At 39.8% G+C, this 13,272-nt stretch overlaps 1 protein-coding gene across 5 annotated transcripts in view; it reads left to right on the plus strand.

Moving 5' to 3' along the window:
• Positions 1–13,272, plus strand: part of LOC116313380 (band 4.1-like protein 3) — a 55,010-nt gene that overhangs the window by 185 nt on the left and 41,553 nt on the right. For 3 of the 5 annotated variants that reach the window (XM_039601933.1, XM_039601935.1, XM_039601934.1), the window contains exon 1: positions 12,459–12,593. The exons of the other annotated variants lie outside the window; for them this stretch is intronic. The gene's annotated coding sequence lies outside the window, so the exon portion shown is untranslated. Of the gene's footprint in view, positions 1–12,458; positions 12,594–13,272 lie in introns of those variants that run through there. 5 annotated transcript variants of the gene reach the window in all.

Genomic DNA, 13,272 nt, shown 5'->3' on the forward strand with positions numbered 1-13,272 from the left:
CTTGTGTTTACACTGTTGTTTAGTTTGTGTGTCGAAAAACAGGCTGTCACTATATGAGCATGAGCAAACTTAAGTCGGGGTTTTCTTTTTGTAATTAGGGCAGCTTTAGGATGTTATATGTGGTTGTTAATATTTCTAAAGGGTTATTCTCGTCGTGTGACATATCTTAGTAATGTTCTGTTTCATTTTTCATGTCTTTTTTCCGTTGCATTCACCGGGCTTTCCACCACAACGTGACCTGCTGCTTTCCCGGCGATCTGTTACATTTCAAACGGTGAGTACGAATGTTTATGGGCAACAATGTGAAACACACAAAGAGACAAGCACAGGGAATAATTTGGAGTTAGAACAGAATACATTTCAAGCGGCAGCCTCTTCACACTTTATACTGCAGAGTAAAGGGCCAAACAGACGCGATCAATACTTTACCTCGCTTTATTTTGAAAATCTAACGTGACGGAGCGTTGAGAAACTTCGTGTAACAGCTGTTTAAAAGTGAAAACAAGTCAGATCAATTTCTTCCCGATACAAATACAAAGCCCTCGATAAATCTAAGTTCTCTGTGACACTTTTGACTCAAGTCTTTTACAATTTGCTGAATGCGTCTATAATCTCCTCATCAGCATTTTTTCTCAGGCTATTTCTTAACTCGTTTCATTTCATAACTGCTGAGGAAGCACTACTTGTTTTCTTTGACACGCACACACACACACACCTGATTAAATGTTTGCTGGGCACAGACAGGCTATTCGGAAAGGGGAAGTTGTCACAGCATGTGTTTCCTCTCCTTGAAATAGAGATGTGAATGAATCAAAGAAGGAAGACGTTTCTGTTATAATATTCTCTTTCATGTACACTGAACTGAACATTCATCTCATGGCATTGTTAATAGGGAGGTCCATATGGCTGCAAATTTTTATTTGATATTTAATCTTTTCGATATGTATGTATTTTAATATGGGACAGTGCATTTTATAGTGCCATCTGACCATTTGCGCTTGAATAATTTCACCAGTTTTATGAAGTCAAATGATGAGGTTGAATGTACAGGACTGAGGAGATAACACCGGCCAAAGTCCGTGGGACTTGTCTTGTTCATTTACTTGTGTGTGCAGTCTTTGATGTTTCTGCGGATGATTGGTAGCATTTTGCTGAGGCTTAACATTTCTTGTACCCCATGAGCTGGCTTGGACTGACTAAAATGTTCTCACTCTGTCATACCAGAGGAAGTAGAGTTATGTAATTTTGTCTCTTTCACTGATATGTTAGAGTTGTCGAACTTGAACCACAAAGAATGGTTGGGGGTTTTTCATAGTGTTTTTTTTTTTTTTTTTTTTTTTAAACCCTTCTAACTAAAAACAAATTTTAGCTGATTTTTTTTTAACCCATCAAGTCCTGTGAAATCTTTTATTTCATTATCCTTAGTATTATTATTATTAGTATTATTATTGTACTTCAGTGGTATATATTTTGTTGTTTTGGTTGCTTGGGGTCAAGTTAGCATATTGTTTGTTTGTTTTTGTTTTTTTTGTTTTTTTTAACTTATTAGCTAACAGTTGTTTTACATACCCAGCAGTTACAGTGGATCATTTACGCTGGTGTTGCATTTTCTGTGTACACAAATATGCGAAAATTTGCCATCAGCCAACCAGCAAGTTTGTTGTGACTGCATGGAGATGTTTGTTTTCTTGTTATGCATCACCAAAGAATTGGAGAGTATAAGGCCTGTTCGACTCCTTTCATCACTGTTTTTGGTCTCTACCAACTGCTGGATGAAATGGCTGTCTTTATATCCAGCTGCAGATGGTGCCCAAGCAAAGCTACTTTAACGCTAACATTCCTTTCAGGATAAGTAAACAGTTTGCATTCTGCAAAGGCAAATAAAGCCTCAGCGAGCTTTGGGTGATAAAACTCCTTCAATCATTTGCTAAAAGCATCCCTCTCACTGCTGCATTGTTATTTCATACATTCCTATGATGATAATAATACAGCCAGTTTAAATATTCAAAGCAGGTAAAATAAGTAATATTTATGAAAAGTTTAATCCACAAAATCTCTGATAATTTGCTTCTTCACCGGGAATTTGTAAGTTTGTGTTGACCACTACTTTGAAAAGATCACCATCTAGAAAAATCCAGACATTACCACCTTTTGAAACGGCTGATCTTTTCTAACTTTGGCAAAAAATGTGCATAATCATGCCAAACCTAATAAAACTATTAGGAGAGGAAAGTTTTCAGGACACGTTTAAAGGGTGAATTCCACTTAAGGCAAGGCATTAACTCCAAACAAGAGTTTTCCAGCATGCTCTTCCTCCAGCTCTTTCTGGAAAAGGTACACTGTAAATTGAAAATGGCAAGCTGCACTTACAGATTAGCCAGTAAAACATTGTCTTAGCTGCAGTGATTTATGTGACACAGCTGGAACATGGAAAAGGCTATTTAAATGTTTTTGGGTGTCCATGTTGCTTGTTGATTTTTTTCCAAGTTGGACCAGTGGAACATGGGAAGGTTGTAATTACAGGCAAGCAGCTGGGAAATTCCAAATTCTGACAAAAACTCCAACGCTGTATTTTTTTTTTTTTTTCAAGCATGCATAGTTCACGAGATATTAAGTCTGAGGATAGGGGGATGTTATAGTGGAGTAGTCCTTTAGAGTTCCCCATGTTGCACGTATAGCCTTTTGAGAATCAGAGGATTTTCTATAAGTTGTATTAAATTTTATTTTGTTTTTTTACTTTGTTAGCTGCCTCTACACTATATACAGGCAAAACCAGATAAAATCTCTTCGTTGTGGCTTAAAAAGAATCATTCATGTCACACATCTAAGGCTTTAAGAGCTACACAAAGACAGATTTCCTACTGTTGTTTTGATGTAATGTTGCAGCTGATAAATCCTATCTCTGCCTATTCATCTTAGCAGCATTGATGTAAATTCCTGTCAGTTTAGTACATGATCAATAGCACTAGGTGTGGACTGCAGGAGAATATATTATTTTTGCTGCTCTTTGTTGCTGTGACTCATTGTGCTGCTGTATGAAAACCTGTGGAAGGGCTAGGTGTGTGACTCAGAAGTAAGAGGTTAAAGGTTAAAAGAAACAGTCAGCAAACCCTTGTTGTTATAACGATTCATAGATAAGTAAGGCAAAGGTTGGAGTATTGTCTGTGCACTTTAATTGGAATGAAATGGTTAAACCAGCAGAGTTATTACATTAAAGCCACAACTTTCCCATGGTGCACATGCTGGATTTTAACAACTCATATTACATTGTCTTTGTGGAAAGCAATATATGCTTTTGAACTGAGTGTTTCAAATCAATCTATTTTTGCAGTCCTAGTGAAACTTGGGTGCTTTTGAATAGTGAGCCACAATTTTAAAACGTATAAGATTGAATTCTAATACAAAAATTGTGAGTTTACATGTGATATGTATATATTTAAAATGACCGAGGGGTTGCTGTGGCTCAGTAGGATTGTCTGCTAATTGAAAAGTCATTGGTCTAATCCATGGCTTCTTCAGTCTGCACATTGAAATATCCTTGAGCAAGATCTGTGTTTCTCCCTCAGAATCCATCAGAGTGCATGTGTGAGAGAGAAAGACAGAAATGTTGGATAAAAGCTGTTGTCTGAATGCGTGTGTGACTGGGTGAATGAGCCCTGTAGTAAAAACGACTTTTAAGTGCTCAATTGAGTAGAAAAGCACTACATAAGTACCAGTCTATTTACAGTTTCGATAGCAAAGTCTTAATCAGTGATAATCACAGACTTTGTGCCTTCAGGTGTACAGTCTAGTTCAGTCTATTAAAGCAAGTTGAACCCAACGCGTGAGTGTAGCGCTGCTGTCTTCAGAGGCTGGAGGAGATAAAACGTATGACTCAATCTTGTTGCAGTGCATTGATAAGCTTGTTGGGAGCATTGTTATCTCCCAGCATGCCCAACCACTTGAGAGCGGTCTGGAGCTGGCTTTGCCTTATAAAGCCGTGGTCTGCGCGATGGCACCCTGAAAGTCACAGGCACCAAAGAGGTTACTGTTTCAGCTTAACCTCCAATGGGACACTGGGCAGGACTTCCAACAGTTTACATCAGACTAAAGCTAAGAGTCTTATTGGATAGAATATTTCATATTTGGTAGATATGAAACCAGTCTACATGTGTTTTGTGGACTTGGAGAAGGCATTCGACCGTGTCCCTCGGGGTGTCCTGTGGGAGGTGTTGCGGGAGTATGGGGTGTCTGGCCCATTGCTACGGGGCATTCGATCCCTATACAACCGTTGCAAGAGTTTGGTTCGCATTGCCGGCAATAAGTCGGACTCGTTCCCGGTGGGTGATGGGCTCCGCCAGGGCTGCCCTTTGTCACCGGTTCTGTTCATAATTTTTATGGACAGGATTTCTAGGCGCAGCCAAGTGGTGGAGGGCTTTCGCCCGGTGGCCTCAGAATCTCATCTCTGCTTTTTGCGGATGATGTGGTTCTGTTGGCTTCATCAGGTGAAGGCCTCCAGCTCGCACTGGAACGGTTCGCAGCCGAGTGTGAAGCAGCGGGAATGAGGATCAGCACCTCCAAATCTGAGGCCATGGTTCTCAGCCGGAAAAGGGTGGAGTGCCCACTCCGGGTCGGGGATGAGTTCCTGCCCCAAGTGGAGGAGTTCAAGTATCTCGGGTCTTGTTCGCGAGTGATGGGAGAAGGAGCCGGAGATCGACAGACGGATTGGTGCTGCGGCTGCAGTGATGCGGACGCTGCACCGGTCCGTCGTGGTGAAGAGGGAGCTGAGTGTAAAAGCGAAGCTCTCAATTTACCGGTCGATCTACGTCCCTATCCTCACCTATGGCCACGAGCTGTGGGTAGTGACCGAAAGAACGAGATCGCGGATACAAGCGGCAGAAATGAGCTTCCTCCGAAGGGTGGCTGGCCTCTCCCTTAGAGAGAGGGTGAGAAGTTCGGCCATCCGGGAGGGGCTCAGAGTAGAGCCGCTGCTCCTCCACATCGAAAGGAGCCAGTTGAGGTGGTTCGGGCATCTGACAAGGATGCCTCCTTGGCGCCTCCTGGGTGAGGTGTTCCGGGCATGTCCCACTGGGAGGAGGCCCCGGGGCAGACCCAGGACACGCTGGAGAGATTATATCTCTCGGCTGGCCTGGGAACGCATTTGGTGTTCCCCGGATAAGCTGGAGGAGGTGGCTGGGGAGAGGGAGGTCTGGGCTTCTCTGCTTAGGCTGCTGCCCCCGCGACCCGGCCTCAGATAAAGCGGATGAAGATGGATGGATGGATGGATGGATGGATAGATATAAAATAAAGTCTTCATATTTTTGCTAAGTGGGTTTCTTGAGAGTTAAATGATGTTAGATGAGAAGGTTGACCCTAACTTAAATCTTGAATCTGTTTTTGGCTAACGCTGCTACCTGGTTAGCATTATTTAGCACAAATATTCAAATTGGTAAGAAAGGCTCAACTTTCATGAAGTATCCCCTGGTTTTCCTCTGTCTCGCAGAAGCACTCCAGGAAATAGTCTAAAACATCTCTCCTATAAAACCACAGCACAGGCTGCTGTTTTTAATCCTAGCTTTCTGTACCAATTAAACAAGAGCTCCTTTGCTAATTATTGAGCTTCAGAGGTGTACAGACAGGTTAGCTTCCCCTGCCCCCACATTCCAGCCTTTATGCTATATTAAGCTAAGCTCATTGACTTTTGATGGCAGCTTCATAATTACTGCAGGTAGATTAAGTTTCACATCTAACTGTGGCTAGGAAGGGGGAAAAAGAGCTTTTCCCTTTGAGAAACAGTGTTGAGTGCTTATTGAAAATGTTGGTTTTCATGAAGTCAACACAGATAAATATTTCAGATTTAATTACAACAGTTGAGAGGAAAAAGTGTGATTTATTGTAGACTAGGCTGGTTTGGATTACATAGTCGAAATCCTCCTTAAAGTGCTTTGTTTTTCATGAATTGGTATCCACAGCAAAGCCAAAAAAGGAAGCTTTTTTCTCTCCTTGTTGCCACATGCTACACACGTGCCGCCCCTCGCTTACTCAGACAGTTCCTAACCAAAAGTTACTTGATGTGCAAAACTGTGAATTCCAAAGGTTGGAAATACAGCCGTCATTTATGATTCATTTATGATTCCTCGAGATAAGATGTGCTTCCTACATGCAGAAGCCAAGCATCTTATTATTACTTCATTTTTTTTTCCCTTAATCGGCAGCGTGTGCCTTTCAGCCAGAGCTGAAAAAAGTGTAGGAGGTGTAGTGTAATGAGGGTGTGTGCAAAGTGGGGTGGGGGGTTGATTTGGAAGCTTTGGCCCAGTGTGGGGTGTCAAAATCAGACTCTAATTTCCATTGTGTGCTTGCTGACCTGCAGCCCTTTGGGAGTGAAGGCATTCGCAGCTGAGTTGAGCTGGACAGTAGGGGATGGTAGTCGTGACTGGTTGGAGGTGAAGTTCAGCCCATTCGATTTGAGTTCATTCAGTTCAAAGTGTAATTTACAGACGCAGCTAACACAGTCATAAACTCTCAAAAATGCATTCATAGATTGGATAATGGAACTGTAAAAAAAAACCTATAAAAGCCACAGATTGCACTCATTAAAAATGCCTTTTTATCGGAATGATTCAGGTAAGCATAGAAATAATATACATCATCTAGTGAAGTATGTCTCGTGGTGTGTTTGAAAACCCAGCAGACAAAATGGAAAGTGATCCTGTGTTTGGCAAACAAAAAACAAACAAAACAAAAAAAACATTTTAGAGTAGCAGTTATTTTCCTCCGGACCTGGGATTTGCTGAAACTGCTAGAATTTTCTTTCTTCTTCTTTTTGTAATTGGATCACACGGGTGATTTGCCAGGTTTTGTAAGGGACATGCTTCATCTTAATTGTGCATTGATGAAGTGCCAGCTTGCTTGTTCTGACCACACTACTGTAAATTGGATTGCTATAATGAACTTCATGAGGTTACTGATTATAGAGAATGAGCATATAAACATATTTATACTTAATTCACACAGTAAAGCTTGTTTTGTGGAAAATGTTTGGTTTTTTTCCCCAAAAAAACTAGGGCTGGTAGTATTACTTCTCACTTTTTTATGTTCTTGTGTTAAATGAAAGTGAAATGTAAGAAGATCAGCTGAATGCACCTTCTATTACATTTCAGTTTTGAGTGGGTTGAAATAGAAGCGACAGTGGTAGAGCTGTTACTTATTGTTTTTGGTCTTATGTGTTCTGATTTTGTTCATACGTGTTCATAGATTTTACAAGTAAACTGGGTTCAAGGTCAGGGTTCTGAGCAGACCTGCACGGGAACTCGGTGCCTGTACACAGCAGAAAAAAGTGAAGAGTTAAGCAGCCACATAAGCCAAGTCGAGTCCACAGATCACATGTTGTCTGTCTTACGTGGTATTAATCATTTTGCTGACCAAGGGCTGTTCTAGAGACTTGGAAGAGTCACCGATGTGCACTCACTTATCTGTGAGTAATTATATGTGAAGATAGAAAGTCACAGCACAGTTAAAGGCTGAGACTTTATTGCCTCAGATTTCAATAACCATTGAGAAAGGGTGAGACGCGCCACCTGTTTTATTACATGTTGAGCTAACAATTATATATTAAAAAAAACACAAGTGTTTAAATATTTTTCTGCAGAACAGTTCTGACTGTTTACCTTCTGCCTCCTAATATATACGGACTTTTCTTAGAATTTATTTTGGATTTTCAAAACAATCGAGACAGTAACACATTTTGAACATTGATGTGGAACTACAAAACTAGCTGTTAATTTAACATTAAATCAGACAACTCATGGATTTGTGAAAACACTGCCTACAATATATACTCTTCCACTTTGAGGAACTTTTAGGAACAGAAAACTGAGGCTACAGTTCATACCAGCTCCCCAAAGATGGACACTAGAAAGCTGTCAATGTCTCTTGATTTCTTAGTCCTGATTTCTGACCCTAGGGTCAGAGTTTGGCATAAACAACATGTTGCTGCTGGTGGTGGTGTAATGGTGTGGAGGATATTTTCTTGGCATTTTTAGTGTTTAAAAAAACAGGATGTTTAAACGCTACATCCCACCTGAGTATTGTTGTTGTTGACTTTGTCCGTCTCGTTATTATCACAGTGTGCACATGATGGTTGCTTCGAGCAGGAAAACGCACCGTGTCACAGAGCTCAGATCATCTCAAACTGCTTTCATGACAATCAGATCACCCTACTCAAATAGCCCCCACACTCGCAGATCTCAGTCTGATAGATATATTTGGGATGTGGGGGAACAGGAGATTGGCATTATGGATGAGTAGCTGCCAAATCTACAGCAACTGTAGTGCTAACAGGTCAAATGGAGCAAAATCTAAGAGAAATGTTTCCAGCAGCTTGTTGAATCTGCCATGAAGAGTTGAGGCAGCTCTAAAGCTAAAAAAGGGGATCCAACCCAGTATTAGTGTCTGCTTTAAAAAGGATCCATTTTCTGATGGTGTATTTTGGTCTCTTTTTTAGCTGCGTGGTAGCCAAAAACCACCTCATGATGCGTTAAGGGGATAATCCACCAATGTCACTACCATCACAGACTGTAACAACTTCATTACAGAACTACCCAAAATATATTTAAGCTACTTCCTTCCCCTAAAATATGAAAGCGGGAGGAATGATGATGATTGATTTGAAACAACTTTCATATTTTATCTTCTATCTTAGCCAACATATTTTTTTTAAGTTGTTTTTCATGACCAGCAATAAAGTCTGTTTGCCTTTGTTAAGCAGCTTAAACATTTAACATTTAACCATTTTTATTTGTTATCTAATGACCAAGCTAGATTACATTTTAATGCTTCAAGTATTCAATGTGCATTGATATTTCCTGCAGGGACAAGCTAATGTGCAAGCTCTCATCCCTTATTTTACTGCATTAAAGTCATACCGCCGCGACCCGCTGGCTAGACAGGCCCTGATGAGCAATGTCTGAGACGATCAGTCTGGTCATACTGCGCCAGACTCCACCTGCTCTAAATGTAGATAACCATTGTTTAGCTGGACAGAAAAAAAGATATTGTAGCTAGTTGTTACAGCCTCTTGTACACTATGTTTTCTCAGAGAGCCTCATTATGGTAATGTGCACAACAATTTGTTTTGGAAGCATAAGCTATAGTTCTCATTACAAAAACAAGACAGGACGTGAAGGGGAGGGCGTGTAACAGACCTTCACTGATCTCCGCTGGTGGTAAGGGTACGTGAGAAAAGCAAATCCTTTCACTTTTTTGTGGTTAATGGACATATCACTTTAATACTCAGGCTGGTAGCCCTTTAAGTTATTACATTTACATTTATTATATCTTACGGGTATTACATCATCTCCTAACTACACAAGTAAAAGATGTTGGAATAAAAAGACTGTATTTAGTGTAGTTTAATTACTTTACTATATCCACTAAATATAAAACATTGTTTTATGGTTTTGTTTTATGACTTGTCCACCGAGAGACTGAATGAGGAAGCAGCTGTCTGCTTTCTGTATACAAGTGTCACTGTGTGTTGTTCTGCTATGTGGAAAGCACGCCCACTTCGTCACTGTCACTATTTATGTATGAATTCAGCAGAAAGTTCTCATTAGTGTTCACGACTGCATGTTTATATTTGTGTAGCGTATTGTAAGTGTGGGCATCCAGCATGAAAGCAGTTCAATGAAAGAAAAGTCAAATGGGTGATCAAGTTGGGTCCAATTCCCACTGGGAGGCGGGAGGCAAAACCCACAAATCCCCAGAGGGAACAACCCAGACTCTAATTAAGAACTTGCTTTTATGTCTGTATTTGTGAATGCACACAGACCAATATCTATGCCTGAGAGAGCGCTGCAGATGTGCGTTTGCGTCGCTGCGTTCACATCCTCATAATTTCCTTTTTTTATTGTGCCTTAGATTGTTTTTCAGTTGGCAGTGGATGATATAGAGATTGTATAGCTTCAGCTCTGTGACAGAAGTAGTATTTGAATCCTTTATGCAAGTAAAATGGCTACTATGCCATTTACTACAGAGTAAATGTCCTACATTGTTCAGAAATATTCATGGAAAAATGTACTTGAAATGTAAAAAGTGAAAGTGCTTGTTGTGCAGTTCCTGTAAGTGTTATATTTCTGGAAAAATGATACTGATGCAAAAACTTGTTCCTGTGGATGGTCAAAGTGAGCTTTTTTTAATAGTGGTGACTATTTTAACCTGAAGCATATTTTTTTTAAGCTTATTACTGCTTATATATGTCGAATATATGTTGTGGGGTCCTTACCCTACAATATAAAGTGCCTCAAGGTGACTGTTGTTGTAAATTGGCTCAATATTAATTGAGTTGAATTGAAATACTAGTCTGCAAAGTAACTGTAGCCGCTACATAAATATCAGAAAGTAGAAAAGTGAAACACTGTTTAATGTACACTGTTGAACTGAGATTCAAGTCACCGCTCTGTCTAGACACATTTAAAGTATATACACGCACAAGATTCTGAAATGTTGAAATAGAACATGGCAGAGTGATAATGTTGATGTTTTTAATTCTTGGAGCGTGACCTATGTTGGATTTTTGTGGCCGATCCTGTTTCTGTAGCCTAAAAGCATTCTGATATAGATATTTTCAGTTTGTGTCTCCAGCTCTGTAGCTAACACGCAAGACATTACTTTAGATTCAGGATTCAAGATTCAAGAGCTTTATTGTCAATACAGTAGTATACACAGTATACAGTGTACCGAAATGCTGTTTCACCCTAAGCCCCCCATGGTGCATTTATAAATATATAAAGGATATATCTCCAAGAGATATAAAACTAGGAATTACAAATAAATAACATGCTAAGTTTCGGTAAAAATTAAGGGATAAAAAGGTACTAATTACTAACTATACAATTCTATACAATACTATAATGGTAACTATACACCACCAAATGGCACATATCAGACAATATATGCACGGATGCCTATATTGGTGGAAGGGTTGGTGGAATGTTTTGTTTTTGTTTTTTTCAGTGTTATATAGATGATATTTTTAGTAATGATTTGTTATTTGTGTTGTAAACAACGATTGCCTCTATAACACATTAGGTAAATGAATGGAGCATATTGGCGAACAATATAGGCTTCAGAAATTGTTTTTAAAATTTCTTTATTTTAAACAATTTTTAAACAAATTAAAAGGTCCACTTATTATGAGATTTGGTTGCTGTGCGCTATGCTTGGGGCAGAAGTAGATTTTAAGAACATTGTTTAATGAATTCTTGACCATTCAGTTAAAAATGGTCCTACTCACATTGAAAACTCAATTTTAGATAAGACTTAATTTAGATTAATTTAAACAACTTTTGAAATCTATCCTGCCCAACTTTTTAAGAGTCAGTTTATTTTAGAAATTTTTGTATCTATTTTCAAATCTTTTTCACAAACACATTATTCATATAATAATTCAAGTGATTATAAAGGCAATAGATTAAACCATTTTGAAAATTACATGTTAGAGCAACGGGGTTGTACACGCTAACATGGCTTAATGGATGACATACAAGTAAATGCTCAGGACCGCAGATATATTTTTTATTAATATTTTAAATGTTTGTAGCATATGTTTGTTTTAAATTGATTTGTTTTATGGTAACAGGATTGCAAGTAACAGACTGATCACTGTTAGGGCAAAGTGCTAGTGTTAGTGTTTTCATGGGAAAAGATGTTAGCAGTGGAAATAAAGCAAGGAAACTTTGAATTTGATTTGTGTTCTTTGGGGAATATGGGTAAGAGTGTTTTGCCTTGATTGGCGTGGCACACTCCATCTAGCCAGAAAGGTTTGGAAAAATACGAAATATGTCAAAGAGGGCCTTTAGTGTCCCCATGGTGTTAGCACAAGTTGCATGTCATATCACCATGTTGTCTCTTCCTTTAAATGAGTTCCAGTAACAGTGCTGCATAATTACTGTTCTTTAAAATATGTTGATGTAAAAAAAAATGATTTAAAACTGTAAGCGATAAGTGTCAACTATTTTTTTAAGTGGATTTCTAAGTCATTTTAACATCCTATTTGGTTACAAAGAAGTTGAGAAAATGTTCTCAAAGAACTGTTTTGTATTTTAAGGCTTTAAAAAAATTATCTCAGGAAAAGTGCAGTTTACACAACAAAAGTATGCTTTAGTCTTTTGCGCATGCATTATTTCCAAATTCATGGATGGGACAGAAAATACCCTGCAGACTGCGGAACGGCCCAACAGACACCTCTGAAGTGCACAATCAGTTGAGCACATCATCCTTTCTTTGTTACATTCCTCCACTGATTGACTTTAATTTAATCTCATGTCCTTACATAGAGATGACTCTCAGTGCCGTTCGTCACTAAAACAACAAACCTCGTGTCATTAATTGCCCTGCTGTCCGCGTGCGTGTGCGTGTATGTGTATTGGGAGGAGGGTGCTGCTAAAATAATGCCCCGGCTGTCCTGATATCCCACAATTCTACTCTCGGCTGCATAGTGGAGTTTGATAGGCTGGTGGAGAGGGGAACTGCAGCAGAGTAGCACCGCTGTCAGGAAACAGAAGCCCACTACGAATGCAACTCGCATAACCAGCTGAACGAGGACGCTGTGTCTGGTAATAAACCCATTTTCTTAGCTGTTTCTCTTTTGTACCATTACACCGAGGCTCACTTAGAGAAGATGCAAGTTTCGCGGCTTGAACGGCTCTTTGTGAGGTTTTGTCTCGTGCCACATTTTCGATCGCGTGCTCACAGCACCCGCGGCCGATGACAGATGATTAACATTAGAGTACAGTTTTACTGTATCTACTCAGGCGGAAAAAGTCTAGTGGACGTGGCTGAGTCAGAAATGCGGGTCATATGGTTTTCTTTCTTTTTTTATCCCCCTGTGGTTTCACATTGTAACCATTCGGCGCGTAACACTGAAGCAGAAAATGTTGCCTTTTTGCCGACTGAGCTGCCTGCAGCGGTGGTTAATCTGAAGCTAAAAGTCGGGGTATGCACGGATATTTTAAAGAAGCGCACCGCTTGAGGTGAAGCTGGCTAACGTGCTCAAGTTTCGGGGCCAGAAAGTGGGTGAAATGGGTGAAACGAGACTATACAGATGCTTGTCCGACCTTTAATCCCTCCCGTTTTTACATCAGTGAAGGAGACCGCTGAGTCACTGGCAGGCACTGTTACAATTTGCAGACAATTAATGGATTAAAACTGTCAGATTATCCGAGGTTAAGACGACATACTTCGGTGTTTTTGATCTGCAGTGCGGTAGGCGTGGTTAGGGGCAGGATGACACGG

This window comes from Oreochromis aureus, linkage group 18 (assembly GCF_013358895.1).
Source record: "Oreochromis aureus strain Israel breed Guangdong linkage group 18, ZZ_aureus, whole genome shotgun sequence".
Lineage (NCBI taxonomy): Eukaryota > Metazoa > Chordata > Actinopteri > Cichliformes > Cichlidae > Oreochromis > Oreochromis aureus.